Source organism: Oncorhynchus clarkii, chromosome 26, assembly GCF_045791955.1.
Source record: "Oncorhynchus clarkii lewisi isolate Uvic-CL-2024 chromosome 26, UVic_Ocla_1.0, whole genome shotgun sequence".
NCBI classification, from domain to species: Eukaryota; Metazoa; Chordata; class Actinopteri; order Salmoniformes; family Salmonidae; genus Oncorhynchus; species Oncorhynchus clarkii.
In genome coordinates this window covers 7,184,901-7,201,404 of record NC_092172.1, presented here as the reverse complement: position 1 = coordinate 7,201,404, position 16,504 = coordinate 7,184,901, and the positions used below count along the sequence as shown (strand labels likewise).

The 16,504-nt window shown below is 42.5% G+C and overlaps 1 protein-coding gene across 4 annotated transcripts in view; it reads left to right on the top strand.

Moving 5' to 3' along the window:
* LOC139384811 (leucine zipper protein 2-like) overlaps positions 1-16,504 on the top strand; it is a 168,275-nt gene that overhangs the window by 74,058 nt on the left and 77,713 nt on the right. The gene's annotated exons all lie outside the window — the stretch shown is intronic.

Genomic DNA, 16,504 nt, shown 5'->3' with positions numbered 1-16,504 from the left:
TATGATTCTGAATTTAAGTTTGTGGTTGAGGTGAAGGATGGGGTTAGGGAGAAGTAAGGGCTTTTCGAGGTTAGGATTGAGGTAATTAACCTGCCCATATTTCTGGAGAGAATGTCAATATCTGACAGACATTGGCGTTGATGGACAAAACATCTATATTCAACTTGAAATTCTCAGACCAGCCTAATCAATGTATATATTGTTGTTTTTTGGCTTTAATTCAGTCAGCTCACATTCCATGCAATGTAAAAGAGAAACTACACGACAGTCTCACAGATGCTTAAAAACTGGAGGCAAAATATGCTGTATTCTCAGCATGTAAGATAGCTCCTCTTGGAATATCTGAGTAGGACAGTTATTAAAGATGTGGTTTGTTTGAGGGGTTGGGTCACCGTTGAACAACAATTTATATTACACATCAATGTAATAGAACCACATATTCTCTTCATAACAGTAATGTATGGTCTCTCATCTTAGCCCACTCCTCCCTGATGTTTATAATTCAGAATGTTTGTTGATGTGTGAATGTCAATTTCAAACCTGTCAAGAGTTTCATTTCAGCGTGTCAGTCATCCCTTTCTGAGCCTTTTCCTCTTTGTTAAGCTGCAATTTTTGTGAAAAGATCCATATTGCATGCTCGACTTTGCATTTCATCATGTCCGTCTTGCAACTCTGCCAAGATAGTGTGGAGAAGAGACATCTAACCTTGCGACGGTGTTCTACACAGCAGACCAGTGGAACACAAACACATTTAATGAAAAGCCTGATTGGGGGGATTTTATTGAGGAGTTGGTGAAGTGGCAAATCACTGTAGCAAATAAGTGACAGAAAACAAACTCAAAGCACTCCCAGAGACAGGCCCGACTGTGCCTAAACAATGGAGTCAAACAGGGTCTTGCCTACTCTAAATTGATCATCCCACCGCCAGAGGATTTGTCATCCAAAACGGAATGGAGCACCAGCAGTGTCGTTAACCAGTAATCAAGTCCCATCCGTCATCCAATTCCAAATTCCCCACCCTCTCTCACTCACTCGCTCTCTCCTTCCTCCCCCCTCGGCTCATTCTTCTTCCCTCTTTCTGAATTACACTTGTAAGTGGGGCAGAAGCTTCACTGATTGCCCTTGATGTGAATCAGGTGCATGTGCTTGCCTATTGCCAACTTCACTTCTTCCTTTGCTATTGGTCAGAAAGTCCCACAGAGCCACTATAGCTCTCATATGTAGATCATTGCTTCTCTAACCTCTCCTCGGGGACCCCCAGACATTTCACAATGTTTTTGTAGCCCTGAACTTGCTCACCTGACTGACCTAGTCAAAGACTTGATGATTAGTTGACAAGTTGAATCAGGTGTGCTAGCTTTGAAAATACTGAAATAGATCAAATACAAGGAATGGCTGGGGGTCCCCGAGGAGATGTTTGAGAACCACTGCCATAGATAACCGGCTTGCTTGAGGGGATCAGTTTGAGCAAGGTGAGGAGCAGAATCATGATTTGTAGATCAGTGGTGCTGTAAAACCCCCAATGCAATGCAGTAGATCTCAAAACACATCTTTGATCGGTCATTATTCCACACTTACATGTGATTAGGCAGGAACACAATGCATTGTATTTTTCCTGGCTATTCCACTCTCTCTGCAAAGGAACAGAATTCATGGGAGGTGATTTTTTTTTCTCGAGATGTAGTGCTGCTTCCAAACACATCTGCTTATTGTGGTGTGTGTCTAAGGCGATTATACAGCCTTTACTTATTTACAAACCGATAAATACTCATGTGGTCTAACCAAGAAGCTTTGGTTGCTCGCATCATCCCCTTTTTATCCCATCTTACCACTACGGCCTATTACACTGATGCTCTGTTATCGTGCTCTATCCAACCTGTTTTTGTCCACCATTCTCAAATAATGCATTTCATATTAAGTCGTTTTTGTTCGGAGTGTGTATTGGAGGCGAAGTCAGGTGCAGGAGAGCAGAGTGTAGTGAACAGGCACACTTTTTATTCCGGTCAAAATTACAGCACAAAATAACTCAACACGGAACATAATCTGCTCAAAACACGGAACATCGTCAAAAAGTAATGCGCGTAACAATATCCACAATATCAAAATACACGAAACACAAACAATCCTACACAAAGACATGATGGGGAACAGAGGAATAAATACATATGAATTGACTGCGGAATGAAAACCAGGTGTGCAGGGAACAAGACAAAACAAATGGATACATGAAAAATGGAGCGGCGATGGCTAGAAAGCCGGTGACGTCAACCGCCGAACGCCCCCCGAACAAGGAGAGGAGCCGACTTCAACGGAAGTCGTGACAGTTTTCCATTGTGTGTCTGGGTTCATGGACGCAGTTATCGTCCTTCTGCGACAGCAGGATCAATTTTTAATTACTAGGAGTGAAAGATGTGAGCTTTAACTCAAAAGGCTTGCAACACCTCACATGCTCTGGCAAACCTCACATATACATATGTGTTTGTTTGCTTTCTTTCTACATTGGCACACTGAGAAGATATTGACATCATACAACCATATAAAAGAGTATAGAATAATCATACTACAGTCTATTCTATATGGCACATGTTTTACAAGGCCGTAACAGCATTCTAAATTAATAAGAGTAAACAGCGGATTTCAACAGAATATATGATGTTATGTGGAATTCTTTTTTTTTTGAACGGGGCTGAATGTTACTTGCTCTGACTTTCTCATCCTACACATTTCTGCCTGGTTTGTAGGTGTGTACTGCCTTTGCAGCAGCCCAAATTAATTTTGTAGTCGTTTTCAAATGTATTCGACTGAAAAGGTGTTCTCTCTCTCCCACACAGTGGAAGTGTATTATCTATAGCCTCAATAGAGAGATACTGTGTAGATTTTTATGTTTGGCATGTGTGCCTTTCAAAGAAAAGAGTGTAACGGCATTCAGCTTGATTGGAACACAAGATTTGCACAGGGGCTCACAACACATTACAGGAACTGGATGTTAGTGGGAGCTGAATTCGAAAACACTATGTCAAAGATTTCATTGGAGCTGGCAACCTTGCTCAAATCTATCTTTTTAACACCCTCTTTGTAAAATAGGACCCAGTTGAGAGCTTCTGCCTACTATCATGGGAAGGGAGAGTGAGTCACAACTCGTGTGTAAATCAGGCGGGAAGGAGCAAGGCGCTCCTTGTCTCTTTGTGTACCAGGGCGTATTTATTAAAGGCACAGAAGTAATATGGTGCGCACAAACACAGTCCGGATATTAAAGTTGCCTGAAAAAGCGATTTTCCCCCTAGGTTTTTTTTCTTCCCTTCGCCGGGTGACACTTTAATGCAGGCTGCGCGTCTAGACGGCTCGGGCCAAGTGTTATTAAATAAAGTATGCCGTTTCGAGACGCGGCCACAGCTGGGAGAATGGTTTCATGTTGAACGTCTACTGTGAAAACGATTCAGAGTGTGCATGACCGAGGAGAGAGCAGACCGAATGCTGACAAGCTCTCACCTCCAAGCAAGTACATTTGGTTTACACCTTAAGATAGGCTTAAAGCTGGAATCCTTAATGGTGAAACAGCCACATCCATTTGGGATATTACAACGTCTAAGAAGTTACTACAAACTGCGAACAGTTTTTATTTTTCCTCTCTCTGACATCATTGCACGATCAATAGAACAGTAGAATATCTACTGCGATTTGGACTCTCCCCACAAAGGCGCTGGGGCGAACACGATTTTCCTGTGTTTTATATATTGTAACGACCCTGGGTTTATAAGCGCGGAAATCTACCCTGCCGCACGAGCATGCTTTTGCGGCACAGTCGATAGCGCGCCGGACCTCGGGCTAGAAGGTAGAGGGTTCGAGACCTGCTCCTTGCTGTTTTCATTACAATATACTTCCACACTATGAGGTTGGAATAATACTGTGAAATTGTGAACCTTACGATAATGCCATTTTAGTGTAAAAGCTGTTGGAGCTGTTGGTAAAAGCTGTTGGTGGAATGGAGTGATCACCAGGCAGTAAATAGACCAATAAGAAAGAGCGTTCCAAACCTCTTCCAATAACAGGACGTTTTAAGTATTCCCCCCACCCGAGTCAAACCACTCCCAAACAGTCCTAGCAAATTTTTAATTTTGTAAAATTTTAAAATTATTTTATTTATTTATTTTTAACCCTTTTTCATGGTATCCAATTGCTTTTAGTAGCTACTATCTTGTCTCATTGCTACAACTCCCGTACGGGCTCAGGAGAGACGAAGGTTGAAAGTCATGCGTCCTCCGATACACAATCCAACCAAGCCACACTGCTTCTTAACACAGCGAGCATCCAGCCAGCCGCACCAATGTGTCGGAGGAAACATCGTGCACCTGGCAAACATGGTTAGCGCGCACTGCGCACAGCCCGCCACAGGAGTCGCTGGTGCACGATGAGACAAGGATATCCCTACCGGCCAAACCCTCCCTAACCCGGACGACACTAGGCCAATTGTGCGTCGCCCCACGGACCTCCTGGTCACGGCCGGTAGGGATATCCAGAGTCTCTGGTGGCACAGCTGGCGCTGCAGTACAGCGCCCTTAACCACTGCACCACCCGGGAGACTAGCAAAATTCTTACTTGATACATTTCTGGCTGTATTTCTGTATATTGAAAACTTGATTGTTGACATACGAAACATTATGGGAATAAATGAACAATAGTCTAATGAAACAAATAGCAAAGATAGTGGGGTGGATTTTTTTCTTTAAATGTCTTTATATCCTTTGATGCGTTATTCATAAACAGTATTTAAATTAATGTCCAAAAAATAATGCTGTCTCCAAAGAGGAAATAACAGAATGACGGAGTGCTTAACGTCAAGGGAAGTAATTGTCATAAATCTATGCATGAAAATGCCTGCAAGAAATGATTGAATTGATTAATTTATTATGCTAAGTATTTCTATTGCAATGTCTTCAAATTCGAACACTGTAGAATCGTATGCAATTTAAGTGATGGACAAATTAGCTGGCCTTGCTTACGTGAAAGAAAAAGCTTATGGCGAGAGATTCCTGTTCACGGTGGAATAATGTTTCACTTCCTTGCTCAGTTTATTGTAAAACTTCTACACAATAATGGACTATTGCATCAGTTGCTGTGTACCAGCTTGGGTTGGGTGACACTGAAAATGGTCTCATATATCTGCAATGAACCCTACACATGTATAAGCAGGGGGAATTTTTGAGTCGTGCTGGTCCCCAAAGGTCCACCCTGAAATCATTTGTTCTGGTTGATCATTGAAGATGCAGGCCAGGTCAGTTCAGTCAGGGGATTTACACACAGACACACACAGCGTTACCTCAGGGAATTGATTTGGGTGGCCTCTTTGAAGGTCTAAGATTTTTTTTTAAACTAGGTCTTCTAGGACTCAATAGAATACTCCATCTATCTCAAGTTTCATTTAGACTTGTCACAGTTATGTGGGGGCAGCAGACTTTTGGCAAGTGAATCAATGGAATTGACACTGCAATCTTTCCATTCCCAACGATAAGTCAAATATTTCATTACCTGCTCAAAAAAACTAGTCAGCAATGTGTTAAAACAAATGAATGTGAAATGTGCTTATTTGCACCTGATTAAGGTAGTTGAACTTTTTCAACATATTTCTCAGAACAGCTAATTACTTTTTAATTACGAAATATAATCAGATTACTGTTGTATCAGTGAAAAATGTATCAATCAATTCGTTAATCAAAAGTTTTCAGGCCCTTTCATAGTAGGTCCCTGACAAAGAAATTGGGTAGTGGATCACATTACAAAAACGCACACACCTACAAACACACACCACTTTTAAAGTTCCTAAATAATTAAGAAACCTAATTCGTTTTTTTTCATAGGCATGCAAATGTACATTTTAGTGTCTCTTTTAATCTCAGAACCCCCACTCTTTAATTTCAGATATAAATCACAAAGAAAAACAAATCAATACGAAAAGAGAGAACATTCATCTCATGCAAGACCTTGGAGGGAGATACAATTCTATATTTTATTTCATATCAAACAACTCTTGTTAGCTGGCTTTGGATACTGTCACTGAATATGACATAGATCAATATACTGACATTGATCAACAATGCAGTTTAAAAAATACGAAATAAGAAATAAAAGGAACAAGTGATTAAAGAGCAGCAGTAAAATAACAATAGCGGGATTATATACAGGGGGTACCGGTACAGAGTCAATGTGCGGGGGCACCGGTTAGTTGAGGTACAGTTGAAGTCGGAAGTTTACATACACTTAGGTTTGCGCCATTAACTTGTTATGGCTGCAATCCCGATATCGGGATAAGTGTCATCAACAACCTCTGAATAGCATAGCGCTACATACAATAAATATTACTATAAATATTTATATTCATGAAATCACAAGTGCAATATAGGAAAACACAGTTTAGCCTTTTGTTAATCCACCTGTCGTGTCAGATTTTGAAATTATGCTTTACAGAAAAAGCAATCCAAGCGTTTGTGTAAGTTTATCGATCGCACGACAAAACATTAAGTACACTTAGCATCAGGAAGCTCGGTCACGAAAATCAGAAATGCAATCAAATTAATTGTTTATCTTTGATCTTTGGATGTTTTCACTCACGAGACTCCCAGTTACACAACAAATGTTCCTTTTGTTCCGTAAAGATTATTTTTAGATCCGCGTTATGTTCAGAAATCCACAGGAAAGAGCGGTCACGACAACGCAGACAAATTCCAAATAGTTTCCATAATGTCCACAGAAACATGCCAAACGTTTTTTATAATCAATCCTCAGGTTGTTTTTAAAATATATAATCGATAATATATCAACCGCAAATGTCTTTCACAGTAGGAGAGGGAAAAGCAATACCTATCCAGACTCTGTTGCGAGAGCAAAACTCATGTGACCACTTAACGCGATGTTATCGTTCTGGCTCATTTTTCAAAATAAAAGCCTGAAACTATGTCTGAAGACTGTTGACACCTTGAGGAAGCAATAGGAAAAGGAATCTGGTTCATATCCCTTTAAATGGAGCAGAAGGAGGCTATGGAACAGAGTTTTCAAAATAGAAGCCACTTCCTGCTTTGATTTTCCTGCAATATCAGTTCTGTTATACTCACAGACAATATTTTGACAGTTTTGGAAACTTTAGAGTGTTTTCTATCCAATACTAAAAATAATATGCATTTATTAGCAACTGAGACTGAGGAGCTGGCCGTTTACAATGGGCACCTTTTCATCCAAGCTACTCAATACTGCCCCTGCAGCCATAAAAAGTTAAACTCGTTTTTCAACCACTCCACAAATTTCTTGTTAACAAACTATAGTTTTGGCAAGTCAGTTAGGTCATCTACTTTGTACATGACACAAGTCATTTCTCAAACAATTATTGTTTGTTTGCTTGACATCATGGGAAAATCCAAAGAAATCAGCCAAGGCCTCAAGAAAAAAATTGTAGACCTCCACAAGTCTGGTTCATCCTTGGGAGCAATTTCCAAACGCTTGAAGGTACCATGTTCATCTGTACAAACAATATGCGCAAGTATAAACACCATGGGACCACGCTGTCGTCATACCCACAGGAAGGAGACGCGTTCTGTCTCCTAGAGATGAACGTACAGTGAGGGAAAAAAGTATTTGATCCCCTGCTGATTTTGTACGTTTGCCCACTGACAAAGAAATGATCCATCTATAATTTTAATGGTAGGTTTATTTGAACAGTGCGAGACAGAATAACAACAAAAAAATCAAGAAAACGCACGTAAAAAATTTTATAAATGGATTTACATTTTAATAAGGGAAATAAGTATTTGACCCCCCTCTCAATCAGAAACTGTACATTGGTGCAAAAAGTGCAAATCCCAGAACAACAGCAAAGGACCTTGTGACGATACTGTAGGAAACAGGTACAGAAGTATCTATATCCACAGTAAAACGAGTCCTATATCGAAATAACCTGCAAGGTCGCTCAGCAAGGAAGAAGCCACTGCTCCAAAAAAAAGCCAGACTACGGTTTGCGACTGCACATGGGGACAAAGATCGTACGTTTTAGAGAAATGTCTTCTGGTCTTATGAAACAAAAATAGAACTGTTTGGCCATGAAGACCATCGTTATGTTTGGAGGAAAAAGAGGGAGGCTTTCAAGCCAAAGAACACCATCCCAACTGTGAAGCACGGAGGTGGCAGCATCATGTTATGGGGGTGCTCTCCTGCAGGAGGTACTGGTGGACTCATGGCATCATGAGGTAGGAAAATGATGTGGATATATTGAAGCAACATCTCAAGACATCAGTCAGGAAGTTAAAGATTGGTTGCAAATGGGTCTTCCAAATGGGCAATGACCCACGCATACTCCCAAAGTTGTGGCAAAATGGCTTAAAGACAACAAAGTAAGGTATTGGAGTGGCCATCAGAAAGCCCTGACCTCAAACATACAGAAAACGTGTGGGCAGAACTGAAAAAGTGTGTGTGAGCAAGGAGGCCTACAAACCTGACTCAGTTCTGCTATTCCACCAGCTCTGTCAGGAGGAATGGGCCAAAATTCAACTTATTGTGGGAGGATGTGGAAGGCTACCTGTAACATTTGACCAAAGTTAACCAATTTAAAGGCAATGCTACCAAATACTAATTGAGTGTATGTAAACGTCTGACCCACTGGGAATGTGATGAAAGAAATAACAGCTGAAATAAATCCGTCTCTCTACTATTATTCTGAAATTTCACATTCTTAAAATAAAGTGGTGATCCTAACTGACCTAAGACAGGGAATTTTTATGTGGATTAAATGTCAGGAATTGTGAAAAACTGAGTGTAAATGTAATTGGATAAGGTGTATGTAAACCTATGACTTCAACTGCAATTGAGGCAATATATTCATGTAGGTAGAGTTATTAAAGTGACTATGCATAGATAATAACAGAACAGCAGCGGCATAAAAGAGAGGGGGGGAATGCAAATAGTCTGGGTAGTCATTTGATTAGATGTTCAGGAGTCTTATGGCTTGGGGTTAGAAGCTGCTTAGAAGCCTCTTGGACCTAGACTTGACGCTCCGGTCCCACTTGCCATGCGGTAGCAGAGAGAACAGACTATGACTAGGCTGGCTGCAATCTTAGACCATTTTTAGGGCCTTCCTCTGACACCGCCTGGTATGGAGGTCCTGGAAGGCAGGAAGCATGGCCCCAGTGATGTACTGGGCCATACGCACTACCCTCTGTAGTGCCTTGCGGTCTGAGGCTGAGCAGTTGGCATACCAGGCAGTGATGCAACCAGTCAGGATGCTCTTGGTGGTGCAGCTATAGAACTTTTTGAGGATCTGAGGACTCATGCCAAATCTTTTCAGTCTCCTGAGGGGGAATAGGTTTTGTCATGCCCTCTTCATGACTGACTTGGTGTGCTTGCACTATGTTAGTTTGTTGGTGATGTGGACACCAAGGTACTTTAAGCTCTCAACCTGCTCCATTACAGCCCCGTTGATGAGAATGGGGGCATGCTTGGTCCTCCTTTTCCTGTAGTCCACAATCATCTCCTTTGTCTTGTTCACGTTGAGGGAGAGGTTGTTGTCCTGGCACCATACGGCCAGGTCTCTGACATCCTCCCTATAGGCTGTCTCGTCGTTGTCGGTGATCAGGCCTACCTCTGTTGTGTCATTGGCAAACTTAATGATGGTGTTGGAGTCGTTTCTGACCGTGCAGTCAGGAATGAACAGGGAGTACAGGAGGGGACTGAGCACGCACCCCTGAGGGGCCCCTGTGTTGAGGATCAGTGTGCCGGATGTGTTACCTACCCTTACCATCTGGGGGCGGCCCATCAGGAAACCCAGGATCCAGTTGCAGAGGGAGGTGTTTAGTCCCAGGGTCCTTAGCTTTTTGAAGAGCTTTGATGGCACTATGGTGTTGAATGCTGAGCTGTAGTCAATGAATAGCATTCTCACATAGGTGTTCCTTTTGTCCAAGTGGGAAAGGGCAGTGCAATAGAGATTGCATCATCTGTGGATCTATTGGGGCGGTATGCAAATTGGAGTGGGTCTATGGTTTCTTGGATAATGGTGTTGATGTGGGCCACACCAGCCTTTCAAAGCACTTAATGGCTACAGAAAGGAGTGCTACGGGTCGGTAGTCATTTAGGCAGGTTACCTTAGTGTTCTTGGGCACATGGACTATGGTAGTCTGCTTAAAACATGTTGGTATTACAGACTTGAACAGGGAGAGGTTGAAACTGTCAGTGAAGACACTTGTCCGTTGATCAGTGCATGCTCACAGTACACGTCCTGGTAATCCGTCTGGCTTTGCGGTCTTACTCACATTGACTGCGGAGAGCGTGATCACACAGTCGTCCGGGAAACATCTGGTGCTCTCATGCATGTTTCAGTGTTATTTGCCTAAAAGCGGTTCAGCTCTTATGTAGGCTTGTGTCACTGTGGCAGCTCTCGGCTTTGCTTCTCTTTGTAGTCTGTAATGGTTTGCAAGCCCTGCCATATCCGACAAGCGTCAGAGCCGGTGTAATACGATTCGATCTTAGTCCTGTATTGATGCCTTGCCTGTTTGATGGTTCGTCGGAGGGCATAGTGGGATTTATTATACGCTTCTGGGTTAGAGTCTCACTCCTTGAAAGTGACAGCTCTAGCCTTTAGCTCAGTGCGGATGTTGCCTGTAATCCATGGCTTCTGGTTGGGGTATATACATATGGTCACTGTGGGGATGACGTCATCGATGGACTTATCGATGATGCCAACGACTGTTGTGGTGTACTCCTCAATGCCGTCGGATAAATCCCGGAACATATTCCAACATACTCAGTCTGTGCTAGCAAAACAGTCCTGTAGCTTTGCATCTGCTTCATCAGACCATTTTTTTATTGACTGTGCTTCCTGCTTAATTTTTGCTTGTAAGCAGGAATCAGGAGAATAGAATTATGGTCAGATTTTCCAAATGGAGGGCGAGGGAGAGTTTTGTACACGTGTCTGTGTGTGGAGTAAAGGTGGTCTAGAGTTTTTTCTCCTCTGGTTGCACATTTAACATGCTGATAGAAATGTAGTAAAAGTGATTTAAGTTTCCCTGCATTAAAGTCCCCGGCCACTAGGAGCGCCACCTCTGGATGAGCGTTTTTCTGTTTGCTTATGGCGGAATACAGCTCATTGAGTGCGGTCTTAGTGCCAGCACCGGTCTGTGGTATGTAGACCGCTACAAAAAGTACAGTTGAAAACTCTCTAGGTAGATAGTGTGGTCTGCAGCTTATCATGGGATACTCTACCTTAGGCAAGCAAAACCTTGAGGCTTACTTAGATATCGTGCCCCAGCTTGTTTTACCATTTTACCATGTCCGTCAACCAAACAATTAAAGAAGATTTTGTGTCAGTCTGACAACCAATGCAATTCCTATTCCCTGCTGTCTGCTATGTTTATACAAGACAAGAGTCAGTAGTAGTCATGCTTGGGTAAAGGAAATATGTAAATGTTTCAACAAGCCTTGGGCATTTCCCCTTATTACGACTATTTATTTGCACCCTCTTAATGACACAAATAATCCAGCCTGAACTTGGAGGCACTACATACACTGCTGTCTCCTCATAATCTGCATTACAGCAAATAAAGTCATTTTATACTTGACGGATGAAATGCTAGCACTTACAAATAACTTCTGCTGTTGATTTTGTCGCTTGTTCATCGTAAAATATGTTCCCCTTCAGTTTGTTCGCCAAGCAGTATTGGTTTCGGAGCGCATTCTTAAATAAGGGTTATCTGCTGGGGTTTTATCGTTCCTGCTATACACTGAGTTTACAAAACATTAGGAATACCTGCTCTTTCCATGACATAGACTGACCAGGTGAATCCAGGCGAAATCTATGATCCCTTAGTGATGACACCTTAAATCCACTTCAGTCAAGTGTAGATGAAGGGGAGGAGACAGGTTCAAGGAGGATTTTTAATGCTTGAGACAATTGAGACTTGGATTGTGTATGTGTGCCATACGGAGGATGAATGGGCAAAACAAAAGATTTAAGGCGCATCGGTTTGAGTATGTCGAGAACTGAAATGCTGCTTGGTTTTTCACGCTCATCAGTTTCCTGTGTGTATCAAGAATAGAAGAATCGGAGTCAACATAGGCCCGCATCCATGTGGAACGCTTTTGACACCTTGTAAAGTTCATGTCTTGACAAATTGAGGCTGTTCTGAGGGCAAAAGGGAGGCAATTCAATATTAGGAAGATGTTCCTAATGTTTTCCACACTCAGTGTAGTTTTGTGTTCATATACTATCTATGGATTGTCCTCGCATGGGGCACCATGGGAATTCCTTATTATTCATATTCCTTTTATTATCATACATCCTTACTTCTGGTGTGAGTAGGATCCTTTCAAGTAAGTACATCCATTAATATCAATGAGTGCCTAGTTTATTTTTAAAGAAAGATTTATGGATTGTGAATAGGTCATTGACAAATGCCTATTAATATGAAGCATTGCCAGCCAGCTACAGTTAGTGTCTGCAAAAGTATTGAGACCCTGTCACATGTGCTCCCTCTCCGGCCTCTAGGTCACCAGGATGATTGATATGGCGCACACCTGTCACCATCGTTACGCGCATCAGTGCATAATGACACTCACCTGGACTCCGTCACCTCCTTGATTTTCTGCCCTTTATATGTCACTCCCTTTGGTTCCTTCCCCAGGCGTCATTGTTTCTGTGTCATGTCTGTGCGTTGTTCGTGTTTCTCAGTTTGTATTATGTTTGTGTTTATTTATTAAAACACTCACTCCCTGAACTTGCTTCCTGACTCTCAGCGCACATCGTTACAGAATGACGCCTCACCGAAGAGTGTTTTTTTGTGTGTGTGTTAGACGTGATGTTGGGTCCGGGTGTCAGAAATGGAGCTACCTGGGAGGCCTCAGCCGGTTTGTCGGATTCCCATGCCTCGGCGGGCTCCACGGGTTCCCCTGCCTTAGCTGGCTCGATGGGTTTCCATACCTCAGCGGGATCGATAGGCTCCTATGCCTCAGCGGGTTCGATAGGCTCCCATGCCTCAGCTGGGTGAACGGGTTCTTGCGGCTGGAGTTGTGTGCCGGGGAAGGGGTGCTGTCACGTATGCTCTCTCTCCGGCGCTCTAGGTCGCCATGCACCCACGCCTCAGCCGAATCGACAGGTTCCCACACCTTGGCAGAGGTGACCGGTCTGCTGCTGATCCGGGATCGTCATCTTGGTCGGCGTCCTGTGGCTGGAGCCGCACGTCGTGGAGGGGGTACTGTCACGTGTGCTCCCTCTCCGGCCTGTAGGTCACCAGGCTGCTTGTTATGGCGCACACCTGTCCCCATCGTTACGCGCATCAGTGCATAATGACACTGGACCTGGACTCCATCACCTCCTTGATTTTCTGCCCTTTATATGTCACTCCCTTTGGTTCCTTCCCCATGCGCCATTGTTTAAGTTTCTGTGCGCTGTTTGTGTTTCTTATTTTGTATTATTTTGTGTTTGTTTACTAAAACACTCCCTGAAGTTGCTTTCCGACTCTCAGCGCACATTGTTAGAGACCCCTTGGATTTCTTCAAATTGTATTGTTACAAAGTTGGATTAGAAGGGATTTATTTAATTGTCATTTTTAGAAATGCCTTCGTTAATGATTTATTAAGCATTGCCCGGTAGCTGGATGGAAGTATCCCCATCAGATAAGCCACGCTTACTTCTGGTTCTCCTTTAATCCCTCTAGTAGATATCCAAATGTATGAATCACAACTAACAACTGTGCCCTCAACAAGCGTGGACATTCTTGATTTTACACACACCAGTGTGTATATGCGAACCAGGCCTACATACTGTTTTTATGTACACTCACAGATGGCTTCGCTCCCTCACCTCCTACACATCATTTCCACACTTTGACTGCCGTGGCGTTGTACAGAGAGGCTGAATGATCTCATAAGCTATTAGCCATTATTTAAAAAAAGGCCCTGGTCAATAGCTGTTAACCGGTGCTACGATAGAGCGTTTCCAGGCCAGCCCTGTCAACTGAACTGAAGACCAAGTTGCTTCTGCAGCTGCTCTGTAGAGAGGGAAAGTGGCATGGCCTTGCCTCCTTCCCTTTATTGAGCTGTTGTTTTGCTGTTGATTGTGGACCTCAGCACTTTTTCCCTCTCCAGGCCCACGGCTCAGCACTTCTCTTTTACATGGCAGGGTCAACCTCATATTACTCAGAAACTTGCTGTGATTTGCTGGAGAAATGTTTGTCCGCGAGAATTTTACACAGTATCCACCAATAAACGATGATGTTCCTCATGTAGGAGAAAGCTCATTTGTCTGCATTTTTTTTTTTTTTGTTGTTGTTGTGTGTGGTACTTTTCATTATTTCGAGCCGGGCGTGTTTTACTGGCTTGACTTTAAGATGCTAGATCAAGATGGATGTAAAAGAATGTGGGAATTGCAGAGGCCCCAAATAAAACAAAGATGTTATTATGTGATCACTGGCAGCAGAATTCTGAGGACAGCGGCCTCGTATCTGATCATAAGACTGTTTGTCAGACAACCCGATTCTCATTAGCACACTTTTCTCTCGTCCAATGGAGCCGTGAAACCGAGAGGTTGCCAGGACGCTGGTGTCGGAGAAAGGTCATAACATAATTATGTATCTGGTGCCATTTTTTGGCAGTAATTACCAATTTATGTCGGACCATGTGCACTAATGCCGGACCAAGTTCTTTACTGTTATCTGTGACTCTTCATATGATATATAGCTCTTTCAGTGGGCCTCAAATTACGAAAAATTATTCATTCCCCTCCCGAGGATGGGCCAATTCCATTGGGTAATGAATAAGCTGGCAGACTGGGAGTGATTTCCTCACCTCTCTCTGTTGCGTGAGCTAGCAATAGATTTCACAGATGCCATACGGTGGCAACTCATGTGCAGGATACATTACAAAATGTTATTTCTTTCTTAAGAACTGCTTTTCTATTACTGATTTATGTGTTATTGTGCTTGATCCGGTGATGGGATTTGGGACATGAGGTGTATGAGACTTTTGGAACAAGGCCCCAGGTCGAACAGGTGGGAAGCCCTCCCAGATTCAGCCCGAATATGACGGCAGCAGTGTTGCATTTAAAAGTGCATTGATTAAAAACAATTACAAAGTATATATATTTTGTTTCAAACCTGCTCTCCAAAATCCACTCTCAGAAAGGTTTACAGTGAAGCTCATTAAGCTGCATGGCGTGTTGTTGTTTTTCTCCAGATGATAAGTCACATTTTCTTGCACTTGGGGCTCTACTCTTTCCTCAGGAGCTTCTAACGTAAGACAAAGCAATGTCATTTGGGTATTGGTCTAACAGGCATTTCTGCAGTGTGGGAAGGATGTTGTTTTCCCCCCTACACTTCCTGCTTCTTGGTTTTGATTGTAGAAGATCCTTGATGTTCTTGTCACTTGTAGAGATAGTGCTTTTATTGTCTATTTAGCATGTCAAATTAAGGGGAGGGTCAAACAGGGGGAGTGGTTTAATGTTTTTTTGTAACGCACAACATTTGCAAATAATGATTCTGTTGTGCGGAGTTGAAAGCAATCAGTGATGCACAGCATGTCGATATAAAATGGACGACCGGTTTACATTGAAAACCACAGGCTGACCAGCTTGATCTTGAGGAAGCTTCCAAAAGATTGATTAGTTTATTTGTGTTTGTAAATGAGGGTGTTGCATTCAATAAAAATAGATTTTCAATCTGACATCGGCAGTTGGCACTAGGGAAGATGTAGGCAAGCTGCAATGTCTTTATCTCTCACCAGAGAGAGAGAGAGAGAGAGAGAGCTCACATGGCCAACCGTGGCCCCAAAAGGCCAGAGCTGTCAGCTTCTTCTCCAGCTCTTTATTTGCCACTCCTGAGCTTTCACCCACTGGGTCCCCTAACTCTACTTCACTTGTCCCCTAACTCTACTTCACTTGGCTGACGAGTGTGCTTGTCATTCAAGAGCCACATGTCTGTTTTATCAATTGGTAGGCTAGTAAGGTCAGAGACGCAAACCCCTAAAATAGTAGTCGAAAGGTATAGACAAAGTCAAACGGACTCATAAAAAATTACTTTTCAATTAATCTTTTATCAGTATACCCAGCAAACCAAAATTGGTTATGTGAAAGTTCCCAGAACTTCCCCAGAATGTTCTGTGGTGGTTGTTCAGATGTTGTGCACAAAATGTTTATGAACATTCCCAAATATATATATTTTTCATTCTTTGAGTGTTTTAAGGATGTTATCATCCTAATATTAGATAAAACCCTAATTAGAACTTAATGGGAATCTTAGTTCTGGAATGTTCCCGGTTTGCTGGGTACACATATTCCATCATATGGAATGCATTCATTCAGGATTCTCAGACAAGACTCTGTAATGACCAAATTTGCATGCACATGTGCACGAAAAGTCATGTTTGCCTCTTGGCAAGGTCACCATTAAAAATTGTCCTAATTTACATTCCAATAGTTGGATTTATATAGAAATAGAAAGGCCATTTGACAAATTGGTGTTGTGGATATTTCAGTCTTTTT